Here is a 10,704-nt window from a genome sequence, read left to right on the forward strand (position 1 = left end):
TAATTACAATAGAAAATCTGAGAGACAAAAAAAACTATGATAGTATACCAATGCAATTTCTTGAAAATAGATACACATGAAACAAAGAATAAAGAAACAGCAGGAAAATGTGCCACTATTGTGGTTACAGCTTCGAGGCAACACATTAAAATGCCAACCAGACACAGGTGGCAACAGATGTATCTACCACCAAAAAAAAAAAGTTAAATCAAGTGAAAAATTTCAAATGAAGTAACTGTTCAACGAAAAGGAAAAAGAATAAAAATCACATCTGCTTACATGGCAATGAAACATGAAAGATTCTGCTAAACATTTATGTTGAAAATTAAGATGGAGGTAATTATGCACACTCATCCAAAAATAGAAAACAAGGAATTAGTGGACCAATGCCAATGTTAATTTTGAAAACCTCAAGAAGAAGAAAATTAAGATATGGTTGATAGGTTCTCTACAATATAGCAAGAAAACTCTGCCCAAATTCTAAAGGATACAAAGTCTACTCAATTTAAAAACAAATGTTTCTTAAAAGACATACGCATAATCTGTGAGTGCATTTTCTACTTTAGAGACCATTTGAATTAAAATCCTTAAGTTCTTATGAATGTTTTCAAAATATGTACAGTAAATGAATAAAGCCCACAGTTATTTAAGGATAACATTTAAAATTATTTACTAAATCTTTAATACTAAAATAATAGTACATGCCATCCAGTCATAATCAAAAAAGCCAAGGTGATTATGGAGTATTGAGGCTGAAAAGAGCAAGATCTAAACCAACCTATTCTGGACTTCACTGTCAAGGAAAAAATTGAGAGGAAAATTTTCAAAAAATACTTATACTTGTGAGATTGGTGATGAGAAACAATCTGTGAAATATTGCCATTTCTCTGGAGTAAAAATTTTAAATGATTGGTTATCACGATATCCCTTTCTCTTCACACTCAACATCTTTCTGATTTGCTCCTCAGATCTCAGGCATGCTGAGGCTATAATGTCTTTCCGTCTACCTTAGGTTTACTATTTTAAAATTGATTTTTGATGTTGTTGTGAACATGAATTTTGTATTAATACAGGAGAATGGGGTGTGCATTTCTGAAAGTCCAGAGTTGTAGGGGCAAAGAAGAGATTTCTGGAGTCCCCTGCATGCCTGCTTACAGAGGTTTCCTTCCTGATATTGTCAACTTCTACAATTCTTGCTCTGGCTCCATTTTAAAGCCCTGAGCAGTTAAGTGTCTTTTCCCGACCCTCATTTATACTACCATGAGGCTCCTTTGTAACATGAAATGTACAATGTGACCAATTGTTGGCTGCCCAAACAAACATACGTTAGGACTTTTCACTCTGGCCTCCTATACTGAAACATCATTCACATTTAGTAAAGGAAGGGGCACTCTGCTAAACTCACCACATTCTTTACTTTATGGAGTCAGATAGAGATATTCCACTAAGTCCTTTTGCTTGATCCCATAGAGACCATCCTAGGAAAACTGAATTAATATGAAAGCAGGTAGAGTGAATATTCATTAAAGTCATTTACAACAACATCCAATAGTGTCTCCAAGTGGAACAGATATTTAGAAACCATTTGGCAGGAGATAGGATGGGGAAAGAGAGTGGCTGATGCATGCCGAGAAGTAGGAGGAACAATCCGGTTTTTAAAATATTGTTCTTGTTAAGAGTCTGTTTATCAGGTTAAACACAGTCAAGTGGTCAGTTGGGTCTAATAATTCAGTAACTGAGAACAGATGGAGAATACATGGATATGTGTCTGTGTGTACACTCACATGCAAAATCAGTTGCCCTGACTTTATCTTACTTACATCAATCTATTTACTGATTTTGACAGGAAGAGTATGTATTTTAGATACCTCAAGAGTATCTCCTGAAATACTTCCACATTCTTGCCTTTTGAAGAATCTTTTTAAAGGAAGAAAAATAATTATTAGCAAAGAATTCACATTCCCAATGGCTCTATTTTCATCTCCTTAATCCAGTGTTAAAATTCATGGCTTTGGAAAAGTGGGATGTTTACAATGCCTATCTATACCATTTATCTATACCATTAGTTTTAATAGCCTGTTCACTTGAACAATTTCTAAGTATGTGGTAAAAGAAACTAAACTAAAATAATAATGCATTATATTTGAAAACATCAGTATCCTGTACACAAAACTTCCATAAGTAGTTCTTCCTAGATTGAAACTAGAACTAATCCATTTCCAAAATCATCTATATTTTTCTGAAGACAAAAAAATGTTGCTACAGATAATTGCTATAGGCTGCAAATATTCTGATTCATCCAGTATTTCTCTCTTGTTGCATGTTGTATAGATAAATATAATGCATCAATATTAGGATAGCATATATTTTGTTAAATGTTAATGCAGAATTCTAAATTTTCTAGCATTCACAGAAAAGCAAGCTACTGATAGTAAGTAGTATTTAAAGAGAAATCTTATCTACTACAATGAATTGAGAAATCCAGGATATTAAGACCACAAAAATGATTGTTTAGATGATTTAATTATAGCACAACAGGCTTTTCTGCTGATAATGTTATAATTATGTTTTAATAACCCAATCTCAACAAACATAGCTAGAGTACAAATGATGAGCACAAAAATCCATCTCATCTGTAGCTCAGACTAGTATTTCAAATGTAATTTCTCTATTAGTAATTTAGTCTGATTTTTATAATTCATTAGAATAAATCAATAACTGACTTAGAAATCACTTCTGTGATTTTTTTCCACAGAAACATTAACAATACCACAAGCATTAAAATGTTGAGAAATATTTGTATATGATGATGTCAGTGGATGTTCCTTTCCTCAGCTAATAAATTCTAGTATAAAGTTTTCAGATCTGTACACAAAAACGGATCATAAAAATATAATCATGGTAGAAACTAGCAATTTTATGAATGTGGAGAAAGAGTTCAAATAGTACTTTTGTACTGTACTGTGTCCATGCAAAGCTTCATTCAATCAAACAAAAACAATACTGAATTTATTATGTTAAAATATTTAAGGACACTCTGGTAGATGAGATCATTTTCCTGCATTTGTTCACACTCTCTCCTATCTCCATCTCTAAGGGACAGATATAATTCCCCACTCCTTGACTTTGATCCTTGCTATGTGATTTTGCTTAAGCCAAAGGGGTATCTTAGAGGATTTCAGGCAACAGAAGCCTGGCATGTTTTTGCACAGGCAGGTTGCACTCCTGACTTTTGCCATAACAATAACATGCTTCAAGTACCCGGGAGGGCTGAGGAGAATCACAAATACATAGAACAGATCTGGACACCAGCTGCAGCTTCAAGCCAATGCTAGCCAAGCCCAGCCTAGATCAGCTGAACTGCGTCTGACCAGAGGTGCATGAACAAGGAAGGCAACGCAGTGGACCTGGGCCAGATGAGCAGCTTCTACATTGGCCTGTGTTCCCGCCTCCACTGCAACATTTTCTCCTACCACTACTCCGGCTACGGTGCCAGCTCGGGCAGGCCCTCCGAGACGAACCTCTACGCCGACATCAACGCCACCTGGCAGGCCCTGCGCACCAGGTGAGGGCGACTCCGGGGGCAGCTCAGCCTGGGCACACCCGAGAGGGGACCAGGCCAGGGGCCAGGGGCCGGGGGGAGGGGCGGGCTTCCCTGGGAGGAAGGTGGGCGGCCCTGCAGGAGGGGAGCCACAGTGGACGCATGCTGCCAGAGAGCCGGACAGGTGAGCTCAGGCGTGCGGGTGCCGCCTCCACATGGCTGAGGTGTGGCCAGGAGGTCCGCCCACACCCTGGCCTGTGGAGCCAGGCTCCCTGGGATCCCCTGGCCTGAGGACAGGAAGGGGCTGAGCTTGTCACAGGGGCGTGGACGCCACCCGGCGGGAGGGGGTGGGTGGTGTCAGGGGGTCTGTGCATGTGTGGCTGGGAGCCCACGGGCCGAGGCCGCACTTGGGGCCAGGTGAGGCGAGGCTGCTGCATCGAGGTCCCAAGGCCTGGCCCATGAGGCCCCGTGGCTGTGGAGCTCAGCCATCCCGGGGCAGGGACTGCAGGGTCAGGTGCAGACCCCCAGCACACACCTGAGGTCTCGGCCAGCTTCGATTCCAGATCCAGCCCTCCTAACCATCCAGGTCCCCAGCCCTGCGCTTGCCTGGGCCCTTCACTGGTGTTTGAGCACCGCCCGGGCCAGAGCTGCTCTGGACCAGAAGACCGGCGTGGGCCTCTGGAGGCCTTTCCTGCTCGCCACCCGCTGGGGCTGTCTCGTCCTGGCCCTGCCCTGCCCAGCCCAGTGGTCTGACCCGCTCCTGCAGGGGCCAGGCGCAGCTCTGAGAAGTCAGAGGCCCTGGGGAGGTGGGGTCCTCGTTGCCTTGGCGATATCCCAGGCAGTCCCTGCTGTGGGCGTGGGAGCTGGGTCCCCTGGCACCACCCTGGCTCTGGGGGCCTCCCGGCAGTGTGGGGCGCCGAAACCAAGCACCACTTCATGCAGCTTCCTGGGCCCCCTCCTGTGTCTACTGCCCGGGGCACTGGCAGAGTCACACCACCCATGGCCAGCTCTGAGCTCTGTCTACTCCGCCATCTGTCCTGCTGTCGCTTTGTCCTGCAGGATCCTCGGCCCAGAGCCGTGAGGGGGAGGCCAGATCGTGCTCAGGGCCTCTATGGAGGATGTGTCTTGTTTGATTGTCTGAGTGGTGACATCTAGGTGGCAGCTGGGGGCTCCTGCCTGGAGCAGGTGACAGGGCTGGGCTGGCTCAGCACACTACTGGCCTTGGCTGCCAGGGAGCAGGCCAGGGAGGCTGAGGCAGAGCTGCAGCCACAGGCACAAGCCAGGCAGCATCCTTTGGGGCATGGATGAGCAGTGAGCTGTGGAGTGCTGCCAGGAGGCTGGGATTCCAGGCCAGGGAGGGAGACAGCCCTGCTGGTGGAGTCCGAATGCCAGCCAGACGGGACGCACACCTGCCCATGCTCCTGCCTCGCAGGAGGGCATCTGCCTGGCATCAGAGCCTGGAGCTTGTGGGAGGAGAGTTCTGGGGTCTTGGCGTCGACAGGGTGGCAGGTGGGTCCCGCGTGGTTGGGACTGGGCATGAGGAGGCCTTGGGACTGGTGCTGGATCAGCTGGGCCAGGAGCCGCACACCAGTGACCTGGGAGTGGGGGTGGCCCTGGGTGGGAGCTGGTGGTGCTGAGGTGGCAGAGGACTTGTCCACTCCCAAGGGAAGGCGCTGGTGGGAGGAGATGCTGTCCCCGCAGCCACCATCCTTGATGTTGACCTGGGTTGGGCTGGCACCTCATTGGGCATGGGACGCTGAGAGTCCAAAATTGGGTGGAGACATCTGGGGACACAGCTGCCTGAATTCCTCATGGCCAAGGGGGTAGGCAAGGGCTGCAGGGAGGAAGAGTGTACCCTGTCCCGGCCAGTGCACCAGGAACGGCTTTCTAACCTGGGCAGGAAGGCGTGAAGCATTCAGGATGTGGGAGGGCACACAGTTCCCAGTGTGCGCCTAGGGGTGACCAAGAGGAGGAGAGGTGCCAGGGCTTCCCCTACCCTAGCCCGAGGGGGACTCCCTAGCCAGGATCCAGCAGATCCTGGCTAGGAAACGCCAGTGAACCATAGTGGCAGGGAACAGGACCAGGCCGCCGGCTCCGCCCACCGCTGCGGTGTTGGGGGGCTGGGGGTGGCCCTTGAGACTGGTGTGGAGCCTGGGCCTGACCAACTGACTTGGCTGAGCGGGGAGACTGGAGAGTCGCATCCGGAGCTGGGCCCGGGGACGCCCGCTGGGAGGAGGGGTGCGCGCGCGTTGGAGGCCTAGGCTGACCCTGCTCAGGTGCCGCCAGGTACCGCATCAGCCCGGACGGCATCATCCTGTACTGGCAGAGCATCGGCACGGTGCCCACCGTGGACCTGGCCTCGCGCTACGAGTCCGCCACGGTGGTGCTGCACTCGCCGCTCACCTTGGACCTGAGCGTCGCCTTCCCGACACCAAGACCTACTGCTTCGACGCCTTCCCCAAGTGAGCAGGCCGGGGCGGGGACGGGGGCGGGGGCGGGGGCTGAGCGGGGCGGGGCCCGGGCCGGGCGAGGTCTCACCTGCCCCACGCCTCTCCTGCAGAATCCAGAAGGTGTCCAAGATCACGCCGCCCGTGCTCATCATCCAGGACACGAAAGACGAGGTGATGGACTTCTCGCACGCGCTGGCGCTCTACCAGCGCTGCCCCAACGCCGTGGAGCCGCTGTGAGTGGAGGGCGCCGGTAACAAAGACATCCAGCTCTACAGCCAGTACCTGGAGCGACTGCGCCGCTTCATCTCCCAGGAGCTGCGCAGCCAGAGCGGCTAGCGGCCGCCGGGGCCCCAACCGGCCGGACCTCAGCAATAAGGCGGCCCCCGGACCTCACCCCGCGCCGGCCCCCCCAGGGACTGCATGTGGACCCCCGGGCGGCCCGGGGGACGCCGCCCCGACCCAGGGGCCGTGGACGATGTACAGGCAACAGAGCTACACACTCCTTTCCTTTTGGAAGCAAGAAGAAAAATCGTGAAAACGGAAATTAAAGATTTAAATTTTTTTTAAAAAAACACAATGTTTATTAATATACTCCAAAGTTTTTCTTTTTTTTTTTTTTTGAGACGGAGTCTCACTCTGTCGCCCAGGCCGGAGTGCAGTGGCGCGATCTCAGCTTACTGCAACCTCCGCCTGCCAGGTTCAAGCGATTCTCCTGCCTCAGCCTCCGGAGTAGCTGGGACTACAGGCGCGTGCCAGCATGCCCAGCTAATTTTTTGTATTTTTAGTAGTTACGGGGTCTCACCGTGTTAGCCAGGATGGTCTCAATCTCCCAACCTCGTGATCCGCCCGCCTCGGCCTCCCAAAGTGCTGGAATTACAGGCGTGAGCCACCATGCCCGGCCGTTTTGCATAGATTTTTTAATGCAGAATCATGGTGGCAATGGCTAATGGCTACCAAGGTGCCATCGTTCAACAATCCTGTTATTCAGTCATCACATCTACTATGTGTAAGCCATAATATCTTCTAAAATGAATTATAACTATTTTCTAATTGAAATAAATGGTATCACAATATTTCACTAAGTAATCTCTGCTAGTTTAGTCTCTAGTTCATCTCCACGGAATGCCTTCTGAGTTCCTATAATTGTGACTAATTCTCTGAGACGACATCAGAAATGTCAGTATAAACTATGAAACCTACAAAGGGGATTCCTCTTTTTCCTTTTTATTATAGAGATGCTTTTCTGTTTGTTTTCTGCAAGCAAGCATGGTCTTAATCAATTTTGTATGCCCGTACCTAGGAGAGCCCCTGATTCATAATAAGACCTCAATAAGATTTGTTGAATAAAGTGAAAATATTAATTTTAGCTTTCCCTCACCATTTTCTTCAAAACAGACTAGTTCATAACTGAAATAGGCATTGTTTCTAGAAAACAGTCACTCCAACTGATCCCCTCATTTAATCATTTTTGTACTCCCTGAATCTATCATAATACCTGGCACATAGTGGGTAAGTAATCAATATTTGTTCACTGAACTAATGGAAGCATGAGTGAATGAAACAATACAGGCATTTTAAAAGTATAATTCAAGATTGAAAGCATATTACTTGTCATTAGAGTGATTTTAAACAGCTAAGCATATGATAATTAGGAAGATTTACTTTCCTGCTTCATTTAAATTTTAAATATAGTGATCAAGGTAATTATGATTTTCATTCATTTATTCAATAAATGAATGTTTAATATTTTTTATCTCACATGATAGATTGATACTGGTCAAAGACATTACAATGATATTATACATAAAGATTTGTTTTAAATTTACAATATCTTGAAATTTTTCTCTTGTTAATCTACAAAGTATATTTATAGGTTAGGAAATATACTTTTTAAAATGTCAGATAATGATATTTTTATTTTCTATTTTATATTATTATTATTTTTGATACAAGGTCTCACTGTGTCACCCACACTGGAATGCAGTGGCATAATCATGGCTCACCACAACCTTAACCTCCCAGGCCCAGGTGATCCTCCTACCTCAGCCTCCTGAGTTGCTAGGACTAAAGGTGCCCGCCACCTTGCCCGGCTAACTTTTTACTTTTTTTTTTTTTTTTGGTAGAGATGAGTTTTCACCATGTTGCCCAGGCTGGTCTTGAACTCCTGGGCTCAAGCAAAACGGCAGCCTTGGCCACCCAAAGTGTTAGGATTACAGGCATGAGCCACCACTGTGGGGCAGATAATGATAGTTTTTCAAGAATCGGTAAAACATTGTCCTTCAATGAATTAGTGCAGAAGCATGAAAAAAATCTATTATGAGCAAATCTGTGAAACAGATGTTGAAATTAGTATTCTAATAAGGCTTTTGTGCTTTTTGATGATACAAAATAATTTTGCTATGACAATACAGTTACTTAAATGAGAAGTATGAATAACTTGCTTTGATATGTTTGTGGTATGTTTCACTTATTTTTTGAGAAGGGTAATTATTAAATTTAAACTATATATGTAAAGAGTGCACATCAAATATTTTAAAACCCTGAGAGTTAGGTCTTCATTTCAAGAATTGTTAAGTGTCTTAAGAACATATTTATTTTCTAGAAATGTTGAGCCTCTTCTTGGGTAATGTGATTCTTTTAAAAATTTTGGAAGGATTTCTTATTACATTAAAAATGAATGTATACAATAGGAAGTTACTAGGATAAAGTGAATTTAGCAGCTATCTTGCTTTGTTATATGTCTTATAAATTAAAATTACATTTTCATAATTAAAAGCCAAGCTCATTTGCTTTGATAAGACTAAGAGGAAAGGAGTATTAAATGAAGTTAAATTAGATTTTACCATCTTTTTAATAAGTTTCAGGCCTGGTTTGATAATATATTCCCAGATGCATAATTTAAAAATGATCTTTTGGCCGAGTGCCGTGGCTCAAGCCTGTAATCCCAGCACTTTGGGAGGCCGAGGGGAGCGGATCACGAGGTCAGGAGATCGAAACCATCCTGGTTAACATGGCGAAACCCCATCTCTACTAAAAATACAAAAAATTAGCTGGGCGTGGTGGCCGGCGCCCGTAGTCCCAGCTACTCGGGAGGCTGCGGCAGGAGAATGGCGTGAACACGGGAGGCGGAGCTTGCAGTGAGCTGAGATCACGCCACTGCACTCCAGCCTGGGCGACAGAGCGAGATTCTGTCTCAAAAATAAATAAATAAATACATAAACACATAAATATGAATTTAGTGAGAGCTGGTTATAGTTTGGAACCTCATTTGTGAAATAAACCACATTTCAAAATATTTTAAGCAGAAATACATTTAAGTTTTAGCCTATAAATTACCAGATTTTATCCTAGTCACCTAAATAAAAAATATAAAAGTTCTACATTTTAACGTCCTTTCAACATTTTATGACCAGAAAACCCAGCAGATAAACAGCTCAGGTCTTAATGGGAAATGATAACATATAAGATCAGAGGCATCCGCATAAATAAATTTGTATCCAACACAAAACAATTACATACGCTTTAATCAAAAAGAAATTACCAATGGCCAACCCCAATCCCACTACTTTCAAAAAAAAGTCCTCAAGCTTTCCTTTCCAGTTGAATGTACACTGATGGAAATGGTTGTTTTATGCAGACAATTGATGTTTTTAAATGAAATGTCTAATAGGGAAGTCAGTGCATTACACTACCCATTCGAGAAAGCAGCCTTCCATTGAATTTACTCAGACAAACTAAATGCTGAATTAGATGACCATGGAAAGTTATTGAGGGCATATCCAGCGCTTCCTTCTGAACCAAAACTAAATCTGTTTTGGTCAGTACTGCATTGCTATTCAAAATCAAGAACTGTTCATCTCTCTGGAATATTAGTATCATAAGCCTGGGGAGGTGACAATGTCATGTAATGGAGTTGTGGGGAAAGGAGTCAGAGTGCTGTGGCAATTCCCCGACCAAAGGAAAGAGTCTGTAGAAGTTCATAGAATCAGCTGACGTGCTATGGTCAAAGAATTCGCAATTAGCAATTGACCAATCAATTATGATTAACTCATTCTGTATGACTATCATAGGCTATTAAAACTAGGAAAGGGTGTTTCTAAAGTGTGTTTCATAACAAGTGATTTAATGATAAAAGCTTGGACAGTTTTCAGAATACAAAAATTCCGAGATACTAATATCTTTAAAAACTCCTGTCATTTGTGTGTGTGTGTGTGTGTGTGTGTGTAAACACTACCTGTGTAATCATCTATTGAGATTTAAATTAGAACTTTTCTCAGTGTATCACAGTTCTAAAGGTACTATTTATTATATTGGTATCCTAGGAACAGAGTGAAAAAAGGCAAAGAGGTAATTTAGCACAGTCTTTTTCTACTAAAATCAGAGTGTCTCTCATCTCTGCCTGAATCCACTACATTGTGATTACTGAAATACATATTATATAATATCTACTTATTTTGTGGATTTAGGCAATGATTATGATTATTGCTTTTCTCACATCTAAAAATCTAATTTATATTATATATGAAGACATTTTGTAAAGAAGTTTTGGTCTCTATAAAAATGAATGCTTAATAGAAATGTAATATTATTTTGTTATTTGAATTGTTAGGTTTAAGAAAATAAAATGTTTTTTAAATCTATTACTTTTAACGACACTGTAACATTTATTGGTTTTGCAATAAAATAAATCCAGAAAATTGCTGTGATATTACT

At 44.0% G+C, this 10,704-nt stretch overlaps 1 pseudogene; it reads left to right on the forward strand.

Annotated features, from left to right (window-relative positions):
* Positions 1-3,380: 3,380 nt before the first annotated feature.
* On the forward strand, positions 3,381-6,993 carry LOC129394107 (alpha/beta hydrolase domain-containing protein 17A-like; annotated as a pseudogene).
* The last annotated feature ends 3,711 nt before the right edge of the window (positions 6,994-10,704 follow it).

Source organism: Pan paniscus, chromosome 18 (genome assembly GCF_029289425.2).
Source record: "Pan paniscus chromosome 18, NHGRI_mPanPan1-v2.0_pri, whole genome shotgun sequence".
NCBI classification, from domain to species: Eukaryota; Metazoa; Chordata; class Mammalia; order Primates; family Hominidae; genus Pan; species Pan paniscus.